Source organism: Xiphophorus maculatus, chromosome 7, assembly GCF_002775205.1.
Source record: "Xiphophorus maculatus strain JP 163 A chromosome 7, X_maculatus-5.0-male, whole genome shotgun sequence".
In the NCBI taxonomy this organism is placed as follows: domain Eukaryota; kingdom Metazoa; phylum Chordata; class Actinopteri; order Cyprinodontiformes; family Poeciliidae; genus Xiphophorus; species Xiphophorus maculatus.
Window position 1 is genome coordinate 19,112,854 of NC_036449.1, and position 15,748 is coordinate 19,128,601.

At 37.7% G+C, this 15,748-nt stretch overlaps 1 non-coding gene across 1 annotated transcript; it reads right to left on the reverse strand.

Moving 5' to 3' along the window:
• Window positions 1–10,387: 10,387 nt before the first annotated feature.
• LOC111609391 lies at window positions 10,388–10,579 on the reverse strand. The gene has a single exon (XR_002753103.1). It is a non-coding gene; the product is annotated as a U2 spliceosomal RNA (small nuclear RNA).
• Window positions 10,580–15,748: the final 5,169 nt, after the last annotated feature.

Below are 15,748 nucleotides of genomic sequence, written 5' to 3' on the forward strand. Positions count from 1 at the left end.
AGTATTGGAGCTCAATGGCACTACATTCAATAGATATTTCATGTTTTTTATTTAAGCTAGAACTTCATTTGATTCTGTCTAATTCAAAATCTAAAATATTATGACCAAACCAGGACTGATTTACTAGATAATGAACAGAAAGAAGACTTTATTCTTATAAAAGCAAAAGGGGACATTTTCAACCTTTCCGGTATTCGACAAACATTACAACAATAATACATGGACAAATCAAATGGACTGAATTATTGTACATTAGTTGCAGATTTTCTTTTACTGTCTCATTTTCTTAATCCTTGCATCATGTTGTCTCGTCTTGTTACCTAGTTACACTCCTACTTAGAAGTGATATTTCAAGGAGCAGTATTATGCATTTTCCAGGCACATATTAACATTTCATAGTACAATCAATGTTCTATGAATGTCCTTCAGCTGTTATAAAAATGTTGTACATATTAAACAGAAGTTAAAAGAAATTTGACTTTGTAATTTAACATCTTGAAATTGGCCTCTGTCTCTTTAAGAAGCTCACGCTCTTTCCGACACTCTGCCTTCAGCACGTCATCACAGCAGCGCTAAAAATGCCTAAAAGAATCAAAGCAACACTCCAGGGAAGGCTTTAATGGGGAAATAACATTACAACGTGATATAAAGTCTCAAAAAGTCTCTTTTGAGTAATGCCCCCTCGTCTCCTGTGTTTAAACATTTTAACTTGTAAAACAGTTCTGGATTAAGACGAGAACGTTATTTAAAAGAGTACCAGCCTACTCTCCCAACCCTTTGGGACTTATCTGATCTGTTACTCTGCTGAGGTTAAATCATAGTTGGTGAAATCTTCTAATTAAAACCTGTACCACAGAAATTGTAAAACATTTGCACTCAGCCTTTTATACCTTTGTCAATGAGTGGGAGACAGACCGGGCTCAGCTTGAGATCAAGTGGGCTGGAGAATTAATTATGAGATTAATCAAGAGATGGAGAAATGATTGGGAAAACAAAGCTGTAATCACAGAAAAACATTAAAACTCTGTTTGACAGTGATTACTTTCTAAAGCCTAAAGGAAACGTAAATATGCCACGTGGCAGAAACTGGTATGATGTCACTGCTGATTTATGGAACAATAGCTGAAGCTTTCCTCTGTGCTATTTTGAAAGCTGCAGCTTGGATGCACTCCTCACTTCTGAGTTTCTAAGCTTAATGATGAATTTGCTCTACATTCAAGCAATTTAAATTGTAGTGGAAATGATATGCAATGAGCATCACGCTAGACAGAGCAGAAAACAAATTCTCAGCCAAGTTAATTGTTTCACCCTGCAATAAACTATAATCAAGCTGAAAAAAAAACTTTCCAAATGAGATACAGTTTGCGTAACTTGCACAATGTGATGTTAAATACTGGGGTTATAATATGAATTTTTCTCACAATCCATCATTTAAATAGTCACATGGTTCCAGAGGCAGCAGGCACTTGACTGAGCAGTCTAATTTATATCCAGAAACATAAATTGAGAGCATCAGCTCCTGACAGCTGTGCAGCAGTTAAATGACATATGCTGTCTAAAAATAGACTCAAAGATTGCCCTGGAGGGCAGTAAGAGCAAAATTACTGCCCAACTATAGTCATGAAGACATGAGTATAATTATCTATAAGTGTTTTTCCATTTGTCAGAAAAAGGTATCATCAGAAGAGTAATTGAAGTTTATATCCTGATATTCATTTAATGGACCTAAATGCTTTGGGTAAGAGCATCAAGAAGATCTGTGTGGTAACAACTACACAGCAAATTCTGCAGAGTTAATCAACACTATGCCAAGTCTACTTGGTTCCTTTCAGAATTGGCATTGATTTAACTCTTACAGTTATTTCAACAATAGTTTGAGTAGTTATAACTTTTTCGAGTGTTAAGACTACCGGTACTCAATTTCTTGTTGAAATAACTCTGAAGAGATTTAAATTAACACCAATTCTGATAAGGACTAAACAGACTTGGCATAGTGTTGATTTAACTCTACAGAATTATGAATTTAACCATTTCAGTTTAATACCCTGCACAATTTCAACTCTGTATTTAGTTCCATCTATCTTTCCATTAACTCTGACCAGAATCCCTTAAGAAAACCTCCCCCAGCATGATGCTGTCACTGCTGTGCTTTTCTGTATAGGATGCTGTAACCACACTATGCTCTTCAGATTATTTGCAAAAAAACCCCCAAAAAACATTGACATCCACAAATCATGTTCCATACACTTTACCTTGTTAGTTTGTCAAAAAATTAAAAACATTTGTGATAATGTGCAATTTTTCAATGTTTCCCCATGTATATATGGGTTCTCTTTGTTGCTCCAGCTTACTCTCATAGTCTAAAAGCATAGCAATGTTGTGTCCCAGGGATGGGCCTCTCACCAGATGAATACTGAGTTCTACGTTCTTTGCTACAACTAATCATAGTTCCAGCAATAAAATATTAAAGATTTATAATAAAATTGGTCAAAATCACTGAACTCAAAAGGACAAAACAGATACTTTTTTGTGTTTTTATTTATTGTTAAGACATGCTAAACTCTTGTACTACTAATAAAATGAAAGTAAGCATTTATTTAAGGTAACATATTGCTTTGCTGTATTAACATATCAACTGGAGAACTGTACAATAGACTGAGATAAGAAGCATAGAAAGATAAAAAAAAATAATACAATATCTTTCATCCAAGAGATATATTTGTATCTGCTGACAGTTTGACCTTTTAAAATTCTGAAACAGTAATAACTATATCATTGAATCACACCTCCTGATAAATGCCTTTTAAGTCCCACCGGAGGATAAACCTATTTAAGCTGTATCTCTAGCAACAAAGGTTTAGGTACTTTAGCAACAGAAATCATTTTTAGAATAAAGCAAATTTGAATTTATCTTTCTCTTTCTCACAAATACCCACACAAAGTTTCATAAATCATAATATTAAAATCCTGTTATGCTAGAATCCACATATGAATCCATGGTCCATGTCCTACCTGCTCAGTCTATAAGCGATTTATCACATTTCTCTGTTTAACCACAGTTTTGCCCTGCATCTGACCACTTTCATGACAAAAAGATTTATGTTGTGAATGTTTCATGTGAATTGATTTTTCCAATTCAGAAAGTGTCTTGACTGTAGCTATGCTGCAGCAGGACCTGGTCAGCTCACCATCCTATAATCCACCATGAACAGTAGGATGTAACAGAGGGTGCTTGAAAATGTGAGCCCATCTGTAAATGTTTTAATGCTTGAACAGAACTCGACCCTACAGCAGGATGGCGATCCAAAACATTCCTGTAAATCCACCAAGGTCTGGCTAAGAATTGAGGAATTTAAAGTCCTGAACAGACCTTTCTAGGGGAAATCTTGGCACAATATTTAGCAGAGTGAACAACCGTCAAGAAAACATACATTACTGATAATATCAGCAGGCACTGAAACTAAAGACACTAAAACTCAGCTGGGATTAAAAACAGGGAGATTTTGCTCTGATGATGCATTTGATCAGCCCAAATTCCAGTTGAAGGATTACAGTGTGCATGCTGTAACTTTTCTAATTCCTCTTTGGGGACTTGTAAATTGGCATGTGGTTATGGCTTAGGTGTAAGGAAAGAAGTTTTCCTTTTTCGCCGTGGGGGTTCCGATGTAAAAAAAAAAAAAAAGGCTCCACATAAAGGCTCAGTGAGCTCACCTTGGGCAGAGGACGACACATTTTTATGCAGAACCTCTGTATTCTGTCTTCCTTTAAAGTTACAGGTGCATAATCTTCACTTGTCAAACTGGCAGGTTGTCTTTTTAAATTTTTTTGATCCCCTTCCAGAACTGACACTTTAAAGGTCTCGGCTCCTTCCTCTGACTTTTCCCCACAGAGTTTAGATGTTGCTGATTCATCCTGTCCCCTGCAGAGAAAATAGCTCCAGTCAGAGTCTTGTACTTGCAAAGCAGAGCTCTGCCTCAAAGAACAGCATCTTTGACTTGTGGCTTAGCGTCAGCCTTTGTAGGAGATCATTAGCTGCTGTAGCAAATGCCACTGCACTATAAACGAAAAGTGACATTATAAATATAAGGCATAGGAGGTGTTATGTATTATATACTGTGGGAAATGTGAATGTTATTGCAAATATAATTTGCTCTGCGACTGCGTATTATCTGATTTTAGCAGCTCACCAGGTCATGCATGGAATTAATTTCTTCAAACTCTTCAGCCTGTGACCTTAAGTGCCTCAGCTAAAATATTTAAAATTTGGGCTGAAATAGGTAGAAATATGTGGATTTACAGAACACCTGATAGCAAAACCAACAGCAGTCACAGAGGAATGGTACATCCTGGATGCCCCAGCCACCAAGAGCTCCGTTCCTGCATCTTCTTTACAACAATTCAAAAGCAGCTTGCACAAATTAGGCCCACGGGGAGTAAAAACAGACCAATGCACTGCAAACAACTGTCACTCAGGTCGGCTTCTGCTGAAGACAGAGGGGACACCGCCACGTATGCAAGGTGCACCAGCAGAGGAATTGGTCACGAGGGAGCAGATGTTCCTCTGCTGTGATGCCTCTTGCGCTAATAAATGCTCCTGGCACTGTGCTGCTGTATAGCACCCACACTTGTGTTTGTTTGCTTCTCAATAAACTTCAGACAAAGGTATTGTTATCGACTGCGGAGAAAAATGTGTGGAAGTGTGTGAGATATGTACAAATGGCTTGCAAATGAATTCATCCTCCTTTAACTTATTCACTTCACATTTCAACCGCAAACTTCAATATCTTTATCTTTAAGAAATGTGAAAAGTTCAAAGGGGAGTAAAACTTTTTTCAAACGCCTGCAGACTAAGCCGCTCTCATTGTTTGCACGCGCACACACACACACATCTGGGACACGAAGGTGACAGGAGCCGAGGAGAGAGAAGAGGAGGGAGAAAGGAGCATGTCCCGAATCGACAGGACCGTGGCAGCTTCCACAACTTTTCAGATCGCAGGTGCTGCGTTCACAACCGTGATCGAGTTAGGAACGCCACACATCAGTGCAGACGGGCAGGATGAGCTGCCAGCTGTTGTCTTTGTGGAGACGCTCTGGCGAGCAGGAGGCGTCACATTTGACTGGAGGAACACAAACTCTTACTTTTCTGCAAGACGAGTGGTGATCCCCAAAAAGCACAGCAAAATGGGGCACCAGAAGGAGAGTTGTGTATCAGTGGAGAGGTGCAATTCAGCATGTCAGGGCACAAACTGGATTGTCCACACTTATTAGTTACACATTGTATATTATGACGAGGAATGGAGTAAGCTTATTTAATACATCAACTGGTGAATGTGTTATTGTGTAGTAACCTGAAAGTACATAAATCATCGACATAAAAGCAGGTCCTTGAAAAGGGAGGCAAGGCTTTTTGAACACAACAGCAGAAAAATTCTTGAGTGCAAATAAAAACGGCTGTACCACACAGATAAAAGTAATTAGACAGTGCAAACAGAGTGCAAAATTAACACATTAAAAAACATCCATGCTCCTCATTTAAACAACAAAGGACTTTGTTATTTTGCTCTTTGCCATTCGCTGGAGTTCAAAAGATGGTGAAAACCCGTTTCTTATCTCTTTGCCCGCTACCATTGTAGAGGATGGTATACAGTTTGTAATGGCAACCAATTACTTTGGCCTTTCATCCAAGAGGCAGCATCAAACGGCGTGACTGTCAGCCTTTGTTGCTGGAGGCGGGCGGGCAGTGTGGAGAAGCTGTTGTTTACTTTCTTCTTCCTTACCCGATGTTCGCCTTTGGATGATAAAACGCGTTCACGGGGATCAGCTTAACTTCATTCAAATCAGAACCTCTGGCAAATGTCTGAGGTAGGAATACTTTAAATACCAAGTAAAGGCTCAACCTCTGATCCATCATAAAAAAAAAAAACTAATCAGTTTAAAGGCGTTTGTAGATTTAAGGGGTTGCTAATCTAACATGTTTGTCACCCTGTTGCTACCTGAGAGGTTTTCTTTGGCTTTCCCTCCCACTGGGATTTAACAGACACAGCAGATGAAGCCTTAGAGCAAAGAAAAAGCCCCTCAGGTCTGTGTTTTTCTCCAAACAAAGCATGCATACAAGTGCACAGATGTAAAGACAGAAAGGGGCAAACAAAACCTGCCTGTCCAGGGGTATATTTAGATTCTTGCATAATGTACTTTTACCACAACACAGAGTGGATGAATTTTTAATGCCTGGATGGAGAGAGACAGACAGAGAGTGAGAGAGCAAGAGGAATAGAGAAAGGGGGAAAAAATCTGTAAAGTTAAGCATTTAATCTGTGCAGTTGCTTTGGGGTGAGACAGAGATCTGAAAACAGCCTATCAGCATCAGGGGCAGGACGCTGGCTTGCCACCGATGTTGCAGCCACGGATGGCTGCGTCTGCAGGAGGACGGATGGCGAGCAGGAAAAAGGAGCAAAATATTTGGGAGATGCATGAGGCAGAAGACCAAGGAGAGGGAAGTTTGCATGAATGAGTGAGCAGGAATAACTATGAGCTATGTCAGCGCTGTGGCGGTTTTCCCAAAGGGATCAGAGTGCTGCAGCTCCTCTGGCAAAGACCCTCCACTCGGATGAGAATGTTTACTATCAAAAGACAAGAACAAACATGTATACCACAGTGTCTGGTTGGGAAAAGTATCTTCAGAGTTACTGAATAAGAAAAGCAATCGTCGGCCGACGAAGTCAGATTTTCTCACTTCTCTTTCATATCATGTTCATTTATTGGTTTCATCTCAGAGAAAATAAGCAGAATATGAAAGAAAACCGCACAGGATACTGAGCAGCAAGGCGGCGAGAACATCTAAAAATAGAAGCCGGACAATTTTCTCTTCCAGTCTTGGTATTAAAGTGAGAAAAGGCTTTTGCACACCAAGATGAAAAATAATTACAGATTTATTGTTTGGAGCATTGATGTTTATTCTCAGTTGTTTTTACCACAAGGAATTCAGAAAGAACATAATTTCAGACAGCATATATCACAATCTGATCAACACAGACACTTCGCAAACCATCCTTTGTTTGGAAAGGACAGCTGTGACCTAATAAATAAATGTAATTAATTTAATTGAACCACATTTTTGAGTAAGAAAAAATTTGGTTTTTGGTACCACCATCATGTTTGACTGCTGGTATGAAGAAGAAAAGACTACCGTGAGGGCAAGGAGACCTTCTAACTTCATCAACAAAGACAGAACATCAAAGTATCAGTACTAGAAACGTTCAACAATTATAACAACAGTCTGAGTTTACTTAACATCTCTGAAAATTAGTTTTTTTTCAATAAAGTTCTAATTTCCATTTCATCAGGTGTTCATCTAAATCACATAAATTTAATACTATAAAAGGTATTTTTGACGAGAAACAGGTCTTCCAACTGCTAATGCATTAATTGTAAGGCACTACAGTAATACAAAGCCAAAGTCATTTTAAACTGAATTGTTCTCCCTTCCTGGTTGATGACGGCAATATTTTTTTTTTCAAAAGACAGCAGACATTTGTCAAAATAAATACCATGATCGTTGTCTGAAAGGAAATGTAGTTAATGTCCAGCTGCAAAAAACCCAATTTTTTATATACGTCTGCTATCATGTCTTAAACATCAGCGAACAGCCTCTTCCTATATGCATCGCAGAATGGAGGATTATTCATATAAAATACAACCTAACTCTGTAAACTCCCCATAGTGACACCTGGGTAGAGCCCACAGGAGGCAACACAGGATGCAAAATGTGCTCTGCGGGAATTGGAGTGTTTTGTTTACAGCACACCTAGAGGGGTGAATGAGGCTGAATACTTAAATAATGTTTGTTTTTCTGTCAATATTCACATCAACTTCAACATGTGCAATGAAAGAGAGGCAACCAAGACAGACAAGTAGAAACAAAGTACAAAACAGGAGCTGTTATTAGGCCAGAAGCAAGGGAATGAGCTCTTCTATGCACATTCTGCCACAATTGCAGAATGCGCAAAACATTGAAAATGTCTCACAAATTTTAAAAACACCAAGTGATTACCTGTATTTGCTACATTTTTTAAAATCAGACAGCAACATATCAAACTGCAGATTAATGCCTGAGCATTGTTCTGATGTGAAAAATGTATTCTAAATATTTTCTAATTAGATCATTTTAATTGCAAAATGTTTAAAATATATCATGAAAATGAGGATGTGATAGCAATAAAAACTGCTCATAGGTTCTATTATATTCTATGTGCCTGCAATTTTATCACCGTACATGGCGGAACAACACCTTCCTGATGAAGAGGTTGCAAGAAGAACAACAGCTGTACTGAGGACTCACACAACATGTAAAAGATGCTCCTTTGACCAACTGATGCCAACAAATGAACTTTCTGACCTACATGCAAAATCATCCTTATTTTTACTTAAAAACAAGCCAATATGGCTTTCTGCTAATTTTCTAAACTTAGTGTTGTGAAGCCCCAATTTTCTGTTCCATCAGTAGTGCAATTTTGGTTTGTACAGCACTTGGTGCAGATTCAACTCAGATGAATAAATCAGCATGGCTTTTAAAATCACTGACATTTATGGTTTTAAAAATAGATTAAGCTTTTCAAGCTGAAGTCCAGCACCTTCATCTTCTTTTCGCTTTCAATTACAGGTTAGAAAGAAATAGCCAAAGATGGAAGGTGTAATCTATACATGAGTGTATGAGGTGAAAGCATTACCATGCCTTCCTTATACTTTGAAGGCTGCATAATTGACATACTGACTCACTGACACATAATATTTCATCTTTCAGCTGAGATCAAATTAGCAATCCCTTTCCTTCTGTTGGCTTGGAAACAAAAAAAATGTATAAAAGCAAATAAGGCAAAGTCTAAAGAGTCAGAGATTTATGGAAACACCTGCCTCCGAAATGTGGGGAGCCAGTTCCTCCGGGAGCTCCAGCACCTACTAGATGACTCACTACACGGTTTTCCTCTCAGCAGTGCTGCTTTCCTTGTGACAATCACACCTGGGAGAAAGAAAGATGACAGAAAACACAAGAGAAAAAAGTTGTTTGGCCTTTTCACAAGTTTTCCTGAAAACATTGTGACAGCCAGTGTCTGAATTTTGCATAGCTTCTATATTTACAGTGCGCTCAGATATTTTAGTGGCCATGACAGATGGCTGAAAAGGAACTGACTATCCGTCTTCTTGCTTGGCTTTGCACTAAGAAGGAATCTAAAGGGTCAGAGTTTCGGGGAAGGATCTACATGGTCGATCAGTAAATGCATAAGCTAGATGTTACTAATCGAGCCCATATGTTCGCATCGCCAGATAGTCACAAAAATTGACAAAGAGTAAAGGATTGCCAAAATAGATCAGCTGGGGGCTATAAAGAATAGCTTGAACTGCAGAAAATCGTATTTACCTCTTAGTTTTGCCTTTCAGCCAGTGATTAATTTTCTGTATACACGCTGCACCTTTTACAAATGAAAAATAGTCTTTGAACTGTTTCACCCAGCGGAAAATAACAGTCATGTATTGATCACCTTAGAAAAATCACCCAGTCTGAATAAGTGATGGAAATCTCTCCGTTTGGACTTGAGGTTCTGAAAATATAAATTTAATTGAAAACAATTAGTGTTTTCAATTAAATAAAAATATTATTATTAATAATTAATTCATATGGTTTTGATGCAAAGCAGAAAAAAGAAACATTTGAGCTCTTTCCTGCCACTAAACAAACTGCTGGATTAACATGCATGCAGTGTTAAATTCCTTGGATAGTGTGTTTGTCCAATAAATTATTTTTTTTTTCTCAGCAAAGAAGCCATTTGGCAAAGTCATTTTAGTCCTTTGTAAGGAGTTTGTAAGGACTTACCTGAAACAACCAGACATGCAATTTTGTTTTCCTTTTCTTCCTAATTGTGTTTAGACATTAAAGCTGTTTTAGTGAATAGTCGGAATTGTTGCTTTCTACAAAAGTGAATATTTAGATACAATTGTACAGAATTTTTCTATTACTTTCTTTAGAGTTCAAATATTACACAGGTTTACTAAATTTACAATGTGTTTAGATAATTTGCCTGTACATTATTTACTGTGGCAGAAGATGATGTCATAGCTTTGTAAGCTCTTGTTACTTCCCAACATTTGAGTCGATTGAAGACACTGCTGTGAGCATATTCTATGCAACAGGCACAAAAGTGCCACATTCATCGGTCCAACCAGTTGAACACAATAATAAACATTGTAGGAATATTTAGCCACAATACCATTCAAGAAGGCAACAGTTTCTGTGTTCCAGAGACAAACATCAATCTTAGAGGAAGAAGACTTTATTAAAAATTAAAAAAAAAAAAACACTAAAGAAGGATTACAGTTCACAAATGCTCAAGATCATGAGCATGTTATAGAAATATTGCAGCAACATCTTGAGATACTGTCCAGTCAATACCAGGATGATGTGCAGAGTGGACAGAGCAAGCTCAAATCAACTTAATACATGATTCCCTTGAAAGGAACTATCAGATATTAAACTGATAAGAACAGATATTTACACTTGATCTTAGCCAAAAGGCAGAGAAGTGATACCATAAAACTAGGGAGGAAACTATGTGTTTTAGGCCAAACTCAACTTGATTCACGGTTCACAAACTTTAACATTATTTTAAAACACGTAACAGAAACAGAGACCATGGTATGTATAATTAATGGTGATCCAGTAGTTTTAATGTTTGTATGTTTCGGGAAATTAAATTAAATCAGTCAACAAAAGGAAAATGTCCGGGTTTACAGGTAACTACATGGTACGCTTTCGTCAAATAGGAAGCGGAGAAGAGAGTACTCTCCCAATGGTTTTTTTCACGTAAAACTATAAATGTACGTGCCTAAACTTTCCATGTTTAGTTGCATTTAGTTAAAAGAAGTTTACCAGTGGAACTAAAGTAAGGCAACATAACACAGTAACTCATTGATATACTAAATAATATAAGATACATAAAAAACTGTCTACACAATGTGTAGGAGAAAAATATAAAAACTGCAAAAAAAAAAATACAACTACATCGTGATTATAGCTGTAAAAATGTAAATGTACTATCAAACCCTCTCACATGTACTAACCAACATCTCTTACAGAGCTTGATTGCAACGGAAGTTAATTTAAAACCTCAGTTTCTGATTGGACCCCAAGCAGGAGAAGGGGGTTTTCACTGACAGAAAAATGGCTGAGAGGAAGCGACTCATTGAGTTAATTAATATTTTAAAAATCAATGTTAGTGCTCCTACTTTAGTGTCAGCATTATCAGAAGTGTTAGATAGAAGCCGACAGTCAGCACCAGACTGTTAGCTTTACCCATCTGTCAATGCGGTAAAGCTAACCGCCTCTTCGGAAATGGCAAAAAAGCCATTAACATTAACATTACCATTACCCTAACCCACAATTCAATAAACAGTCATAAAAACTCTTTCATCTTCATGACAGGTGTTATGTCATTTTTATGATAGTGTCATGTCAGGCTTATGCACACCCCTTCAAATAAAGTGTTACCCAAACCTGATTTAGTTGAATCAATGATTTCAGGAGAAAAGAGCCAAAAATCTATTCAACTGTTGTGAGAAGCTTGAAGGAGGATGACCAAAACATTTGGCCCAAGTCCCAGTGTGTAAACTATTAAATAACAATTGAAAGTATTAAAAATTAAATCACTGTTGTTCAACTCCAAAAATAGATTTAATTCCATGATAAACCTGGACAGATAGGCTCCACTGCCAGCTCCAAACGAAGACCTGCATTTAAAGTGACGGAAATATATGTACGTACAGTAAGTAGGTGGCATATATCATGCTGAAATTATATGGTGACAGGACACAAATGAAAAGTTCATTAGCAGCAGCGTCTTAGTTGCATCATGAGATTGTCTTTGATTAAAATAAAACAAAGCTTGAGAAGAGAATTTTTAGAGACTAGACAAATGTGCTGCTGGAGACGGAAAAAAGTCTCATTAACCTTAACTTTAATATCTCACCCATAGTCAGCCTCACTTAGCTTTTATAAATGTAGCAAAAACCTTCAGAAGATAAATCATTGTCATATGTGAAAAAACTCAAAATTTATAACTATGACATTTTACTATAATAAGCAAGTCAAAGGACCACATGACCTTTAAGGCTTGCATGTAATATTGACACAGGTGGCTTGTTATCCAATGTTTTCTTTTAAAACTGTTTATTTCACATATTATTTACCAAAAAGTCTATGGAAAACACATTTCTGACTTAAACTTTAGGATTTGACAGATATAAAAAATATGCAGATTGTGGACCCCCACCTATTTGTGGTTCAATATTTGCAAATTCACCTATTTGCAGATTTTTCTGTGAAAAATGACACCAAAATATTAGCAAAAATGTGCTTTTTTCACAGATTTTCCAGAGATTACCTAAAGTATTAACAGGAAAAGCAGTTTGGAAAGGTGAAGTTCCCTGGTGCAGTGATACTTGGCACACCATTGGCTGGCATTTGCAAAAGAGCCAATCCAGGGTACCATTCATTTTCCTTGGCAATAATTGTCTGTACCACAGGGAGCAGAAATGAGAAACACTGTTGATATTACCCTCTGCTGTAGTGCTAAGACAGTTTCCTCAGTGGGTATTGGTGAATAATAAAGTATATTTAGTGTTCAAACTGTTAAAATACCAGGCAATTATAAGTGTTTTTAGAGCGGGGCTGAAGTATGAGTGGATTTTGTGTTCCCCAGCTCCAGCTAACATTGGGGGTCCACTCTATTCCAAATTAAGACATGTTTTTTCATCATCTAGCTGTTATGAATGACTTGTAGGTGAAATGCCTTGCAAAAATATTCAATGTGACATAATGTGGACCATTTCAAGGGGCTTGAATACTTTTATTGGACTTGACCTAATTATTTAATTAAACTATGAAATAAGTAACACAGAAGATCACCATCTCCTTCCACCAAATGCAGAGATTTGTCAACTTGATTTAGTTCATATTATGCTGAGTAAGAATGGTCAAAAATGGTCCAGCAAATAGAGACCGTATGTTTAAAAAAGTGATAACTCCTCTGTAATTATGAAACCAAATTAATAGTGGGTACCTCAAATTTCCTGTGCACGCTGCTTAATACAACAGTTAAGTGATGTAATATCTTTTTATGGTTTTGCTTATGACATAATAATAAATGATGAATTTGCAGGTAATTTAATTTACCCTGTGATAAACTGTGATGTATAAAAACCTAAATATATTTTGTTTTTGCATTATTCCTCTATATACAAATGAAATGATGGTAAGAATTATAATTGATAGATAATAGAAAAATATTTTCTCTATGAGTTGCACAGTCTTCCGTTTTGCGTTGTTATCCACCTTCTCTGAGATTTCTCTGCAGCATCAAATATCTTTGTTCACTTTTTAAAGCCTCACATTTGAATCATACTCATGCCCATCCATCAGGAAATGAGAGGACCTTCTTCCTCCCCAGTTTGACACAGTGGCTGTGAACTGATCTCTGTTGCAGTGAGAACAAAGCAGCCTTAAGCAGACAGAACAGATGCAGCTGCAGCATACAGAAGCAGGGGTTATTACCACAGCACTACTCTCTATTTACATATTTTCTATTTCTACTCCAAGATGAAGCACCAGATGTGCTGGTGTCATTTCCTGTTCAAATACTTAATTGGAAGGAGAAAAAGAGCGCAAAGCGGCTTGGAATTTTGATATTCATGGAAGGTTTTTATATGCGAGGAAGCAGCTAATCCAAGACTGAACGTCAATTCATGTGATGCATCTAAATTGACACTGATTAGCAGGAACAACAAACTTAAAAACAGCAGCTCCTGTCTTGACTTTGCTCTCTCTTAGAGCTGAGTTTGGTGGAGCCCCTCAGGATGCGTGAGTTGCCATCCGGGGCTCATCTGGGCTGTGATGGCCCTGAGGCGCCAGCCGTCACCAGCCGACTGGACCTCCTGCTCCGGGCTGAGTTTTCCGACAAGCTGGGGCTGGCTAATGAGGACATTATCAGATCAGAGTCCTCACCCTGACACAAACAGAGCCGCCAGCACAACCTATGTGACCTTTTCCCACCTGCTCACAAGATAAATGACTGGGAGCTTCACATAAAATTGTCACAACAGATGAGAAGTCACTGATATTGTTTAATACTTCCAGAAAGTAAATAAGTTTAAACGGGGGGGAAAAAAGAAAGGCACTGTGGTTTAGTAGTATTGATGAACTCTATGGTCAGAACATTGCACCAAAGTAATCTTGTAAAATTGAATTTTTTTTCTATATTACAATTTTGAGCAAATAATCTCTGAAGATGATTTATTTCATATATTTATTATATTTTAAACAACTTTCAAGAAACACTGTTCACTGGTTTGTAGCCTATGCAGTTAATCAGATTTGCACTTAGACTTTCTGTGATGCAATCTGTAATACCTGACTGTTGAAGAGACATTAAAACAACAAGTAATGCCATCAAACTGAGGAAGCTGTCCACTTACACAAAATGAGACCAGCACTGGAGTGGCTTGAAAAAGGATTTACTCCCCAACAGATTTTTCTTTACTTATTTTTTTCCTCTGTTGTGTCTTTTTGGTGTCTATTTCAGGATTTTTCTTCTTTTTTTAACAATACTGAACATAAATGAAGATAAATGTCTTTTAAACATCCTATCTGTCATGAAAAACTTTTTCAGATAAAATGTAAAAAGGTCCTGAATAAGTTGGAACAGTCATGTTGCCTTCTGCTTATGCCCATAGCATCACCAATCATTCTGTCATACTTCTATCCTCACTCATCACTTATCAGCTGGAAACATTGTTGTTGTTGTTTTTAGAAGTCTGTGCACTCAGGGCTCAAACCAAGTGTGAAAAACACCTGTGATTGCTGTTTGTGCACTGGTGAACAATTGCTTGAGAGGCCTAAACAACCAGGAATATATGACAGATGTGGCCAAAACAACAGTAGAGGACCATCTGGACCATCTGTTCTGCCATCATTCCTGACGTGACCCTAAACATTTCAGTGCTGCGGTGCTCAGACGACGAGGATGGACTCTGCACCGTTTCATCAGCTGTTTCACAGTGTGATCATCTGCTGTACGAAAAGCTGGAAAGCGGAAAAAGCTCCGTTTTCCTATGCAGAAATGAGCTGAAAACACTGTTTTTTACTATCATCAGCCTTGTGATAGAAGAATATGTGTAGAAAATGAAATATTTTAAAGTTTCAATTGTTGCCACAACAGTACCATTCTATCTTTTTGAATGAGGGCCATTACTGTGCACAATGAGCAGCACTTCATCTTTGCAAGCAGGGAGAAAATTATCTTCAAGCACTGCCACTATAATGGTGTTGTGTAACAAGCATTGTAAGGGTAGGTGTTGTTTTTCTGGCTCACAGGCGAGGACAGTAGGACTGCAAAAATATCTAACATAAGGCTCTATTCTCCGTGTCTTTATATTTGTTTAAGGAAATACGATCTATAGCATCCTTCAGAGGGATCAGAAGAGGACAGCTTAATGTCCTGGGTGGCAGCACATTTAACTGCGTGGGAGTAACCAGTGTGTTTATTTTCCTCACGAGGATCAAGATATCTTGGGTGGGAGGGAATCTCGTTTTTCGAGCGTGAATATTTGTGCTCTGCAAGAGAAACTAAATGTTTAAAGGTGGTGTGAGCTCACTGCCTCCCATTTTCACTTCATGCCTTTCTAAATTGAGCTCAGTCACAGA